The sequence below is a fragment of the Struthio camelus genome, chromosome 7, assembly GCF_040807025.1.
Source record: "Struthio camelus isolate bStrCam1 chromosome 7, bStrCam1.hap1, whole genome shotgun sequence".
NCBI lineage: Eukaryota > Metazoa > Chordata > Aves > Struthioniformes > Struthionidae > Struthio > Struthio camelus.
Genome location: NC_090948.1, coordinates 39,808,797 through 39,822,589, shown reverse-complemented (window position 1 = coordinate 39,822,589; position 13,793 = coordinate 39,808,797). Strand labels below are relative to the sequence as shown.

General features: G+C 53.0%; 1 long non-coding RNA gene across 1 annotated transcript; it reads right to left on the bottom strand.

The window, feature by feature from the left end:
- Positions 1–12,391: 12,391 nt before the first annotated feature.
- On the bottom strand, positions 12,392–13,454 carry LOC138067847 (uncharacterized). The gene is made up of 2 exons (XR_011142276.1): positions 13,337–13,454; positions 12,392–12,886 (listed from the first exon to the last, which is right to left on the bottom strand). It is a non-coding gene; the product is annotated as an uncharacterized lncRNA (long non-coding RNA).
- Between the last annotated feature and the right edge of the window lie 339 nt (positions 13,455–13,793).

Genomic DNA, 13,793 nt, shown 5'->3' with positions numbered 1-13,793 from the left:
GCTACTGTGGATCAGATGGGCGCCAGGTCCCATTCTTCCCTGACTATCAGTGTCTGTCTAGTGGCTCTTCTCTTGCACATCCATTGTAAGCCCCTTTTGTTGTGCACTAATATACCAGCAAGTACAATAGGACCCGTGAATAGGCCTTTTAGGCACTGCATTAATCCTACAAATAAAAAAGAAGAAATGTCCCTAAATGGAATGACTCTTTCAAGGAGGTATTACGTTTAATCATTTTTAAATTCGTGTAAGGCAACTTGGAATTACCCACAAAGGATGCTAGATAAAGCCAGATTGTATTGCATTTAATACCAATGCTTTTAGCCCTCTCCTTCCTTATTTTCTTGTGCTTAGATAAGTTTTCTTTTAGAGAACTTTATTTTTCTTTCCAGGTGCTGGCTCAAAAGTGACTCAGTACTTGATCAATACCTCTAGTGGCTGTTGGTACAGGCAGTGATGGGAAGCTGGGAGAGAATTATTCAAGTGAAAGCTTGAAGAGAAAAATCAGTCAGGGTAAGGTCCGTTCATTTGCTTGTTTTAAATCTTCATTGTTTTCAGAAAAGGGGAAAAAACAGAGATCTCCCCAGAAAACAGCCTGTTTCGCACCTCGTGAGTCCTGGAAGAGCTTTCAGATTTCTCAACACGTCAACGATTTTCTGCCCTGAATTCCCTGCCCTCTACAAAGCGACAAATCAGCTTCATTTCCCCGGGGGTCTCGGCCCTCGGTGTCTTTTAGGGGGGAAGGGGAGCGTGGTGGCATTGCACCGGCGCGGGAGGGCAGCGGGCAGGGTGGTGGCCCTTCTTCGCCCCCCTGCCACGCGTCCGTGGTGTCAGCTGAAGCTGCATGGTCTTTAAAGCAAACTGCGTGCCCTGTGTGCTGGTGCCGTCACCCGGGGCGGGGGGGTCACTCATTGCTAGTCTAATCGGCATAGCAAACAGCAACTTCTGGACAAGCAAAAATTGATGGCTAGCCCGTATTCTGGGGAGTCAGGGCCGGAAGGGACCCCGAGAAACCGTTTACCCTGTCCTCCGGTCTGCGGAGAGGATCAGCTGGGCCTAAATCAGACCTGACAGCGTGAAGCTATTGACACCGTTAGGCGCTCTGTCACCGAACACCCCGACGGCTCTCTGCAGAGATGCAGCCTAGCTCCTCGCTCGCATCCCACAGGGGTTTCTTTCCGAGCGTGGCACAACACGTGGGTGCGGGTGTGCCTCTGGCGTGGGAGTAATATACCAGTGATGCCGCCGCCACGTGGCTTTTTGGCAATGGCTGGTGAACTCAAATAACTGAAAGGTTTTGGAGAATGCCAGAAGTGTTTAAATACTCACGGGGGAAGCCAGGAGCTTTTAACAACACGGCACGTTACCAGGAGCAAAGGGGCATCCTGCGACGGGGAAAGGACTGTAAGAACCTAAGAGCAGCCTCTCTGGTTCAGACGGAGAGTGCGTCTGTACATACCACAGAGACTCTCCCGACCTTCAGCTGTTCTCCTCTCTGGGGAACTCCTGAGTCTGAAGTGATTATTCCGCTTAGTAACACCCAACAGATTTCCTTCCCTGTCTTTGCTTCATCTCCCTGTGAGCCTGCATAAACATCTTCCTTCCAAAGTTGCTAAAGGCACAGGGCAAAGGTACTTAAGTTTGCAGATGAACACAGAGTCCCACTCGGCCCTGCTCGGTGAGAGCATCTGAAAGGGGAACGTAGACCTGAGGGCTCACCAGCCCCTTGGGGATCCCCTGGAGATCCCTCAGGCTCTCCTCAGGCCCTTAGACTACATCTGAAAGAGTAAAGCCAGCGCTCCCCAGGCTGTTCCCTAGCCCTGAGGCTGTCTGGCACAGACCAGCCTGTGTGCACCGCGTTGAACGTTTTTCCCTTGGAAGACAGTGCGGGCGCATCCGGTGTTCCCGCGGGGAACGGCTCCGGCTCTGTGCCGACTGGCGCGCCGTGCTCAGGAGAGCCCGAACCAGGCCGGGAGCTGTCTCAACAAATTCATAGCCAAACGGTCGCTGTCTTTACCCTGGCATGGTTCAATCTGCTGGTGTAGTTGCAGGCCTGGGGTACTTGGAAAAAGCGCTTCTTTCTTTCTGGGACTGAGCGAGGTCAGGCGGCCGCACAGACCTTGCGCCGCCCTTCTCAAGAGAGGCTCCGCTGCTGAAATCTTCCCCGGGGACTTTCTGCTCCAGCGGAGCATCCTGGCCTCACAGCGCTCAAGGCGCTCGAGAAAAGACCGGCCTCGCTTCTCCGTCTGGCTTTGAGCAGCAGCAGAGCTGCTCCTTAGCGCCCAGGCAACATCTGTGCTTGGGGAACAGCTCTTACAGGCAACGCTTCCTTCTTAGAGTTTTGTGTTTCTTCCTTCTCGTTTCAGCCCCGCGAGGTGGATGCGCCGTCCGTCTTTCCAGCCAGATGCTAGAAAGACTTCCAGGAAGGTGCGGCTTAGTAAATTGTCCTGGAAGGGCTTCCTTCGTTGAAGGGAAGCTCTCGACGGGGGAGACGGCGTCCCGCGTCCCTCATCCGTCCCTGCGCGCTTGCAGGTGCCGCTTTTGCTCGGGCCCGAAGGTGCGGGGCCGCCCGTTAGGGAGCCCCATTTGCGACCCGTCACCGCGCCGGCCTGCGGAAATGCGACTGTCACCCGGAGGCCAGACACGGCACTGAAAAACCTGACAGCCTAGGTGAAACCGGCCACAAGTGACTTCTCCGTTTCTCCTCCTGAGCGAAGATAAATGTCATAAGAGATCAGCCGTCGTGGCTTATACCACGCGTGTTTTTCTCTCCCCGGTGCTGAACTGAAACCATTTTTGATGACGGGAGGAAGAACGGGAAGCGCTGGGAGCGCGAGGGGAGGGGGAGACCTCGAATCCCGTTCAACTTCTCACGTCCCTTGAGTGGGTCTGTCAGCACCAATCTAAAAACGCGCATAAAACTGGGGAAAACCAGGCACGGAAACGCCTGAAGGCTGAAGAGGCAGCCAAAGCAGATAGCAAGATGGTCATATGTAATTTTTCTTGTTTTGTATGGTGGCTTTACACGTGGGTATGAGCGCAGGGAAGAGGTTTTCGGTGGGGAAGAGGCCCGTTTTCTTTCCTTTTTGCTCCATCTGTGAAAGCCACGTCCCCCAGCAGAGCCACCTCGTTCTGGGCCCAAACGCGGCAGCTCTGCTTTCTAAAAACAAGCAAGCCCACCAAAACCAAGCCGGGCAGCTCGCGAGCAAGGACGCGGTGGACTGGGAAGGGCTGGAACAAGGGGAGGCGAGGCGGTGGGAAACTGCCGTTCCCTTTGCGCTTCCGGAGAAGTTTAAACTTAGTGGTGGGTAACAATTGCTGTGAAACCAGCAAATTTCACCTCGCTGTCGTTTCACGCTGTCACTTGACACCAAGAAAACATTTCCGCGCGGCGCTCGTCCTCGTGCGTGAGCCAGCACTGGGCTGTGCAGAAGGGCAGGGCTGAGCAGGGAACGGGATATCCGTCCCAAGAGGCCGGTGCGCTTGCCGTGAGCCAAATTCTGATTTGAGTTCTGACTCAAATTCTGAGTTTCGACTGGAGATGGAGTTAGCGGTCGCCTCTTCTCTGGAACCACTGGTGGCCGCCGCTCAGCCTCGCTCATCGAGGTCAGAGGCAGCGGCCGGCGTGGCCCGGAGAGCGTCGCGGGGCAGGCTTTAGCGAGCCGAGCTGCGCCTGGTTGCCGCTCGGGCGGGCAAATCCGCAGGCTTTGATTTCTGCGAATTCACTTGGTGGTCGAAGCGATTCGAGCACCTCCTCCGAGTACATTTCCGCCTCGTGGACACGTAGGTGGCCTGTTTGTGTCTTGCGGTGCCTTTGCAATGTTTGTTCCCTCTATAGGGCGCGTGTGGGGCGGGTGCTTTATTTAACGCCAGTATTTCCGGTGTTGGGGTCTTTGTCGCTCCGTACTGGGTATTTTTCAAGCCTCAGGTCCTAGGTGATTTCTGGAGAAATGCAGCTTTCATTTAAAGCGAAAAGCAAGTTTCCAGGCTTCAGGTTTTTTGAGTCGTAGGCGTCCTAGCGGCCTGTCTCGCAGCCCGCCGCGTCCCTGGGCTCACGCGCAGCCCTGCCTGGCCAGGTGCCCTCCGCTGCTGTGGATGCAGACTCACAACACCTGAGCCTGCTGCGGGGGACGCGGCTCTGGCCCGGGCTCGCCGGGAGGAAACTAAGGTAAGGGGAGGGGCCGTTGCTTTCTCATTTATTGCAGCTTTTCTCTCCCCCGCTGTTTGGGACGTGGCTGTAGTGGAGGAGGATGATTTGCTGAAGCGCTCTGCCTGGTCACCCTGAGTTATGGGCTCTGACGTGGCAGAGCAGCGCCGGCTGGCTGATGGGATGTGACAGTCCGTTTGCAGGCGCGCTCGGCAGGAGGAGCAAGGTCTGGTGTTCATCGGTTTCTTTGCTTTTTCACTTCTCCCCGTGTTGCAGTGGGAGAGGGAGAGGGGTGCGATGGATGGATGGATGGATGGAGAGTGCTCTCCCACGGCTGTGGGCATGTGGCTCCCTGTCCCCATGCCTTGAGACAGCATGTGAAGCCTCAGCTGAGGCTGAGCAGGGTCCCTGAGCAGTATTTGCAGGGGCAGCCACCTGAGCACCCTCAAATGCCCCGCTATTGACAGGGTGCCGCACAGCTCAGCGTGGACCTGTGGAAATACCACCTGTTTCAGAAATGCCACCTTTCTCCTCTGCTAGCCCCCTGCTTTTTCGTGTTCTTTGTGATATCCGAATTGCTGGATGAAATCATAGACACCTTGATCTGAGCAGGACCTGTTGGCTCACTGCTCTGCGGAGGCAGCAGCTCCGCTGTATAACCTCCCCCCTAAACTGAACAGGATCTGCTCTGAGGCTAGTTAGGGGCTTTTCCTGCTCTTCCTGTAGGAAGACTGCTACTGCACTCTCTGGCCTGGCTTGGAAACATTTTTCCTGGCTAACTGTTTATGTAAGAGCACGATGGGTGGCTGTCATGGGTCAGGCCAAGTGTCCCACCTCCAGAAACGGATAACTCGGACAAAGGTTTAGAATCGAGCAAATATAAATGACCCCTTCCTTAGGGATAACGTGAGCCAAACACAGCTTCTGTGTCTTTAGTAGTCCTGAGTGGATTCTTTAACGTGGTCTTGTCCGGTTCTTCCTTGAGTCCATGTAGCTTACCTCGAGTCCACAGTGTGCAGTAGCAAGGAGTTGCTCAAAAGGTCGTTTATCCTTCTCCCTCTACCAGCAGGATCTCCAAGCTGTGGCTCTGCCCAGACACCTCCACCATGGTCAAGGGGCTGCTGTACTCTCCTGCCCTCAATTTATCCTTGGTAGGAAAGGGCAAATTTGGCTCAATCCAAGATGACTTTGGGTTGTGCGGCTGAAAGTGTGTCACCAGGCTTCACTGGGTTGTGCCTGGAGACCAGCGAATAAGTCCATGCAAATAACTTGCTAAGTGAATTGAGCTCCTCTCACAAACGGTCTGTGGACGTGCTGCGACCTGTGAGGTCCTGAGGTAAACCGGTTATTGGAAATCATTCATGACATTAAAATTTGTTCTTGGGCTTATGGTGCTCGATAAGTGAGCTGTACAGATTGGTGGTGGCTGGTCACATGAATCACCAGGTGTTTGTCCTGTTGCTAAATATGAGATGCCAGAAGTCAGTGGGTTGTCGAGGGTCCTGGAGAGGTAGCAGACAGAGAGGATTATAGAATTTTGGAACTTTTCAAGCATTTGCTTTCCTGACCATCTAAGCCTTGTGTAACAATGCATCGCTCCAAGGGAAGATGGACAGCGGCAGTGAAAACAGTTCAGATTTAATCTTGCAGCATCAAGCCCACGCATAGATAGTTTCCTGTGATCTTGCTTGCTTTGATCTGTGCCTCTGTTGAGGCCTGGGAAATGCTCCTATTTAGGTGTTTTGCTGAAGGTGAGACAAAGGCGAGGTGCAGAAGAGTCGAGGAAAAGAGCGATTTCTTAACGTGAACGCATCAAGCAGCGTGTGCAACGTTTGCCCGGAAGATATTCGTTCCTGTTATTTTCTTGGTGCCTCTTTGCAGTGGTTAATTTAAAGCTGCAGTCCTGGGAATCATGGGCACATATGAGAAACTGAGTTTTTCTTTTAAAATAGAAGTGGCTTTTCTTCCTGTTGTTACAGAAGAAACCTTGAAAAGGTCATCCTTAAAGGCATGTAGAAAAGCCCTCCACTTCAGTTCTTTTTACCTCCTACTTTTTTCATTCAATTTCTTGATTTGGAGAGAAACCCTCTCCATTTGGAGCGCGCCATATGGTTGCAGATCACCAAAATGGAAAAGCCGATGTCATCAAACCTTTTGTGACAGATGCCCTAATTTCCTGCAGTCAGGGTGCTCAGGAATAGGCACACGAGCCACCATTCTGCATGTGTCTGTCACCCACTTTTGCAATGAAGTTGGAAGACCTTTTTTCCTCCCCCCAAACTGACCCGGAAGAGCCCTCTTCCTTCAGGTCTCACCTGCCCATGGGCACGTGACTGCCAACTCGGTAAGCCAGGCACGCGGACTGGGGATGATGGTGTATCAGCCCTGCCTGGAATACCTTGTTTGTGTGTTGTAGGCTGCGTTATCAAGGCAGGCAAACTTCTTAAGGTCGTCTGACAGGGTCGCCTTGCAGGGACCTTCGCAGCGACCGGGAGCTCGTCTCTGCCCATGGCACGCTCTAGGTGTAGCGTTTGGCCTCTTAGTATCTGCTAGCAGTGCTGAAAAACATCCTGTGGCTTTTGGTTTGGTCTGTGGAGGAGGTATTCTGCATGTCTGTCTGGACTCTGTTTGTGTCCCATCTCAGAAATGGGACTTGTCAACCGAAGGTCATCCCCCTTCCCATCCTCCCCATCTTACGTTCTGAAGGAACATCTTCTGACTCGACAAGGCTGGGAAAAGCCTTTCTTGTGAATTCGTAGTCCGCCTCCCTGAAGCTGTACTTCAGATGTTGCCTGGTGGTGGGCAGGTGACCCAGGAGCTCTCGTCTCCTTGCCATGCGTGTATCTCGCCTGTCCTGGTCTCGGGCAGTTCTGTTTCTGTTTGCCCCACGGCTGTCTTGCAGCTTGCTCCTCCCTAATGATTCATGCTGTGTCTGCCTGGGCTCATGGCGCTACCGCTGATCTCGGTCAGGCAGAACAAAGCTGAACTTAGTATGAACCAACCCCAAACAAGCATTAGCGTGACAGTAAGCTGCTCACGTGTTTGACCGGCTCAGCTTTGGTACGGCAGGTCAAGTGCGCTCCAGAGCGGAGTATCTGGCTGGATGCATAGCCAGTGCTTCACTTAATGTGCCAGGTCACGTTCGTGCCAGGTCTTCCCCGCCTGAGCGTCTTCACGTGCAGGCAGTGTGCCAAACCTTCAGGTGATGGCTGGACAGCAGGTGGTGGCTGCACCAGCCGTGTTTAGCTCTGGCCAGCCAGTGGAAAATGCCATTTGGGGTGAGGGATCTCGCCCGTCAGCAGAGGATCATGTCACATTGTCACTCACTATAGCCGAGAGTTCTGAAGCGTTTCTTCAAAACCTGTTTGTGCTTGCAGAGATTGTGTGCGTGTGTGCTCTGCTTTGTCCTCCGTGACCCTTCTCTACCTCACCGAGTCACCAGGCAACCTTCCTGCATCCCCTGAGCTGTCCCAAGGAACCTCGTTCTTCCAATTTTGTGCCACGTTCACCTTTTTTATAATGTTCGTCTCCCTTCTCCTTTCATCCCCTTGAGTCATCCCAGGGTGTGCAACACTCCTTCCTTACAAAACAGATTTCCATTGCGTTGCTTCACAGCTGTCTCCTGTGTCGCCTGTGGACCTTTCCATGCTATGCTAAAGCTCAGCCCTGTTTTTCCTCTTAGATGCTGCGATTATTTTTGCCTTTCCTTACTAGATAAGGTGCTTGGCAATGTTGTCTAAGACGGAGCATTTCTGTCCTCCAACTCGCAGCATCCTCCCTCAGCTGTCTCCATCTGGTACCCTCCTTTCTGCCACCTTGCCAGTGTGTTTGTTTTGCAAGATAAATCCCAGAGGAAGAGAGCTGAATCATGACCAGCAGATGCCCTGCTTAAAACACAGCTTTCACTCCATGCATTTTCTTGTTTCTGGTTTACTCGCTGTTTTACCGCCTCTGAGAGCGTTGTGTGTGCTGTGCCTCGTGCTGACATACAAGAGAACGGAGCAGCACGCTCCGCTTAACAGCGGGTTTTGTTTTGAAGAGCACTGTCTTGGGGAAAATCTAGGCTTGCCCTTGTTACGGGAGCAGTGGGTGGCAACCCCCTTGAACAGATACTGAGCCTTGAGCAAACAGAGGGCTCGCAGTTATTTACAGAGGAAGGATAAGCTATGGTGCTTATATAAAACATATTAATAATTTCACCCTTTTCCTCCACATTTACTAAATTGATTTTTGAACTGCTAGCAGTCGTATTGCAATAAATATAGTTGAAATCCATTGCACGTAATGGTTTATAAATTGTGAGTCATAATTCAGCGGGAGCCTTGGGTTTGGTTTGCTGGCTTTTGTCTGTGTGTGTGTGTGCGTGCGTGCCTGCTTTCCTTTCTCCAGCCCTTAAGCCTGCACAACTCTCCAGTGGAGTAATAAATTGGGAATAATAGAAGCTCTGCTAACTAAATTTCACTTGTCAGTTTTAAGATTGTATGCTGTGCGTTAACTCAGGATATTTGCAAGAACTTAAAAAGAAGGAAAAAAAGACACCCCCCCCCCCCGCCCCAGCTCTATGGCCCTTGCTACCAGGTTGTCCCAGAGGGGAGCACAGCTCCTGTTTTCTGCTCCCAGGGCAACTTCAGTTGATCCCCACCATGCAAACTGGCTCTCCTGCCTCCAGAAATGCGGCAGCATTACCCTACCACCACTCCTCCTCCTCCTGCTGCTGCTGCTGCTGCTGGAGGCACCAGGTCATACATCCAGGTCACAGCATGGGCTCCTTTGTATGAATGATATTTGACGGTGTAATTGGTATTGGGTCCAGCATGTCCCTGGCTCGGTGTTGCGGGATGTTGCTGCATCCATCAGGAGTGCCCATTAAAACGCAGGCAGGGTCCTGTGGAAGAGGAGATGCAGCAAGGCTTTTAGCACTTGCTGTCTTCTCTGTCCTGGTGGCCTGCTCAAATGCTTGCAGCCCTGCTGCACCTTCTGCTGGGGGATGCTGGGGCTGGCAAGCAGCTGAATGTAGAGACCCAAATTCCACATGTGTTAGACACCTTTCCTGCAACCTGGAGCCCTCATCTTTCCCAGAACAGCCTTCCCCCAAAAGTGACATCAAAGGCCCTGGGTAGAGGAACCACAATGTTTTTTATCCCAGCCTAAGCAATTCTGGCTCTTAACTCAGGAGAGATTGGAGTTCAGCGCCGAGCCCATGCGGGGAAAATCCATATCTTCCATAGATTTGTTATCTGTCACATGAAATGTAGCACAGATATTTTTAAAATGTGGGCCCATTAAGCTCTCTGAATGGGCTGGCTCACCTGCTATTTTAACAACATGTTGTGACACCGTGTATTTTATATGTATTCCTCCTGGACTTATTAACTCTAAGCTGTCGCATCCCATTTTGGGAAGTAAAATGCCATGAAAATGGCCACTTCAGTAGCACTGAAACCGAAAAACCAAGCTTTTACTGGGCGTGGGAAACGTAAGCACCAATCCAGGGATTTTGGCGGGGGGTGGGGGGGGGGAATGGATTGGTTAGAAACTGTGATATTTACTTTGTTTTTCATTTTCTTGCTCTTTTCTCTGCCTTGACTTATGTTTATGGTGATTAGGGGCCCCATGTGAACAGCTCAGGTCCTGCCCACATCTGTGATTTAGGAGTCGGCAGTGAGCATTAGTCGCAGGGCAGCTGGTTTCATCACTGCAGGCAGATGTAATGCACAGCCCGGCCTGTTGCCACGTGGAAGGAGTTGGTGAGCACTAATGAAAGGTGTCATCAGCAAATGAAGGATCTCCTGATTGCAGCGCCTTTGCTGCTGTGGGGTTTGTGAGGGGCCGTGAGGCTCAGCCACCTGCGGATGCAAGCAGCTGAGGTGCCGTGGGGCTGAGCACGGCCTGGGTAGGAGGCGCGGGTGCCGGGTAAGCTGGTCTGGTACCAGCAACAGAGAGGACAGCAATGTTTAAAGCTCCATCCTGGCAACATGAGGTCTCTGTGAATCCTGGGGGTCTGGAGGGTCTTTAAAAAAAAAAAAAAAAAATTGAAATCATAAGCAGTGACTCATATTGTACATGACTTTAAGATCTGTTCCCAAAGAGGCCACCTGCTCCCCTCTTGGATCCTGGAGGGAGAGCAAGATGCATTCGGCTATACTCATTGTAACGCAATAGCCGTACAGACAAACACCATGCTACAGGGAAGTCAGAATTTCGTTCTCGGGTGCTTTAACACTCAGAGCATACCTACGAGGGCCCAGATTTTCAGCAGCTCTCCTTCCCCATTGTTACCTCGTGGCTAGGTTATCTAACTTCTACCTCACGTGCCCCTTGTGAAAACTCCCTGCTTTCCAGGATCTAGAGCCCTCTTGGACTATGGGAGCTGCTCAAGGAGTTAAGAGCCTCCTACACCCGATTAAATGTTCTGGCCCAGAGCCTTGGTGGCTGTTACAGTATGGGGAGCGTTCCTCTGACCACTGGTGCTGGTTTCTCCAGCTGAGAGCTGGGCTCATGGTCATCTGCTGCGGCATGCTTGCATGGCTTTGGTCTGCAAGGATATTTGCAGCTCAGTGGCATGTGTGCAGTAGGAACGTATTACTCTTTGCTGACGAGTTACGGCAGCATCAATGCACTGTTTTTCCCGGACCATGTATCCATTGTGCCCAGACCATCAGCTCCCCCAGATGGTATCAGCCCCGTCTTCCTAGGCTGGTGCCTAACAGGCGTGCTGGGGGCGCAGCGCGGTTGGCGGAAGTCATTAGTCACAAGCGAGGACGTAGTAATTGATGGTGGGTTTTGTTGGTCCTCCCTGAATGGTGTTGTCACGCTGTTCCCTACAATAGAGGCGCGTCTCTGGACGCAGACCCGTGCCAGAGGCCTCATACCAAAAAGCTTTCACCCCCTAAAAAAATAAAACGCCATCAAACAACGATGACAAAAGGTTACTTAGGTTTCGGGGCAAAATTTGTGGACAGCGCTACTGCGCGCAGCTTGGAGGCTTTTGTAATATTGTGCCGCGGTGATGTGAAATGGCTTCCTGCGCACAAGGCTATTGTGAAGGCGCAGGAGAAAGATGGGACCAGGTGGCACCACAATGACCAAGGTCCCCGCCACGGGCCTGGGAAAGTGCGTTTTGGAGCCAGCCCCCCTTCCCTCAGCTTTCCTCGCTCTGTAGACGTCTGCCTTGGCTCTCCAGATGCCCACCGGCGGGAAGCCCCTTGCCGCGCTGCCCGCGGGAGCTGCTGCAGCCCTGACGGCGCTCGCCTCTTGGTGGGCTCTCGGGGAGGCGCGCGAGGCGCGTGCCAAAAGAAACGGTGTGCCGCGGGAGTGAGCTCATGGAAAAGGGAAAACAAGCTACATCTCGCGTCTGGGAATTCAGGGCCAGCAAGGAAGGGCGCAAAAAAAAGAAAAAAAGAAAAAAAAGGGATTTTGCTGCTTCCGAAGCCCTCAGCCCTTGCTGGGGGCGCACAGCTCCAGCACAGTGGGACGGTGGGATCCTGGAGGTGGATGGGGAGGAGTTTGGGCATCTCCTCGTCCCCCCCCCCCTCACCAAGGTCGCTGCTTCAGCTCTGCCTGGGATTTTCGTCACCCGCTTTGGCATGCTGTGGCGGTTACATCAGCCTTGTCTCGTGGCCATTAATAACAGCGTCGTGAGCGCGTTACTGAATGGCGGAGAAGAACGTCGCTGGGCTTTCCACTAGCTTTTTGCGGCGCTGCTGCGAGCTTTGGAGGGAAAGGGCCAGGGGTTTGCTCAGCTGGTGAGATGCTGGGAGCCTGGCGAGTTTGCAGGGGGGGATATTTGCAGCCCCGGTGCTCCGGCGTGCCCGGCAGCGTGGTGCGGTGACAGGGGGCTGAGACGCCGTGCCGTCGCGGGGGCTCGGCCGCGACGTACCCCCCCCGCGGCGCGCAGCACCGCGAGGCCGTCCGGAGGGTGGTTCCGACGCCGCTTTCGGAAGCGGGCTCGTCGCCCCCCGTCTCCGAAGCGCGGGAAAGGCGCGCGGCGCGAGCCGAGCGCTGGCACTCGCGGCCGGAGCTGCAAGCCAAGCAGCAGCATGACGCGTCCCAGAAAAACAACCAAAAAATGCCTGCCAGGAGCCAGATTTCGAAGCGAGCGGTGACGGCGTTTAACCCTTCGCGGCCGCGGCCCCGCTGTGCGCCGGGGCCCAAACGCCGTGATGTTGGGTTGCAGGCGAAGGGCGCTTGCCTCCAGGAACTCGAGCAGCCGAGAGGCCAAGGAAGGATTTTAAGCAGTATTTGTTCTTTTTTTTTTTTTTTTTTTTTAATTCTGACAATAAGCCCTTTCAACCTATCGCCGCCGAGTGATTTTTATTGCAACGTGGAATTTGACGAACCAGCGGCTGGTTTTACCAACGGTTTGCACGGGTTTTATAGGAGGACGGGGAAAAGCAGGCAAGGGGAAAGAAGGCAAGAAGTAGGACAGTCCCCTGGACGTTGCCGCCCGGCGTAACCGGCCGAGCCAGGCAAAGGCGTGCGCCCCCGGGATGCTCGTCCCCAGTTATCGCCAGCAGCAAACGGGAGAAGGAGCAAGGCCGCGGCAAGAGCTGGGCAAAAGCAAGGCTAAGGGTAGGTTAGGGATGGCAGAAAGCGAGAGGCTCGGTGCCAGGCCAAATTCCTCTGCCCCCGCTGGCTGAGAAAGGCAACTTCTCTCCGATGAACGCTGGCAATAGCTTGTGTTTTCCTATCCTGTGACCCCCCGACAGCAGAGCTGTGTAAGCGCCTTCTGCTTTTCACCTTTAGGGAAGAAAAAGAAAATCTTAGCATGATTTCCTGGCAAAGCGTTCTCTGAACTGCTTTCTCTCTTTCTCTCTCTCTCTCCTTTTTTTTTTTTTTTTTAATGTTACAATTAAAGCAGAGCTTTGCTTGGAAAAAATTGGAAAAATAACCGAGAAGAATACATACAACTGCCTGGGAGAGATAATCAGTTGTTAAAACATGCCTTACTGTTCTAATTAGAAAGGAAATGAAATTGGGTTTGAATTGGAATTAACTGGAGGCCTTCTTATCCTGTCTATCTCTCGTGCTCTCGCCAGCCCTTCTGGACAAACGCGATGGAAAGAAAAAAGGCAACTCATTTTTTCCTGAGCCCCCCCCCCCCTTCCCTAAAGATGCCCCCAGAGGCCTCCAGCCCCTAATCCCCTTAAGCCCTTCCAAGGAGCACAAACAACTAGGAGGGGACCCAACCTCAGCCTCTGCTCCCAGGCGGTGGAAGGGGCTCATCTGGCTGTCGGACGCTGTTTGTCTCCGGGAAGGAAGCTCGCAGGAGGCGCTGAGCCTGCCTCAGTTTACCCACGCCGCGCTCCGGGGCTGGAGGCGCGCGGAAAGGCAGCGGCGAGCCTTGAACTTTGCTGTCGCCGCTCATACAAGCTCGTCCGGAGCTCATATTTCACCGCTGGCCGGTGCTAATTTTTGGCATCCAGGGAATAGGCAGAAGTAGCTTGTCTGCGTCGAGTAAGTGGTTTAAGCTGTTAGAAATGATTCCTTGTTTGTTTAACTTTGGTTAGTACTGTAGATATCTCCCGTTTCTTTGGGTGAAAGGTTAAAAGCCTGCGTCGCTGCTGCTAATATAATGGCAATGACGCTAATAGACTTCTCTCCTTCAAGAAGAGAAGCACTCTGCCCCTGAAATCTGTCCCCTCAG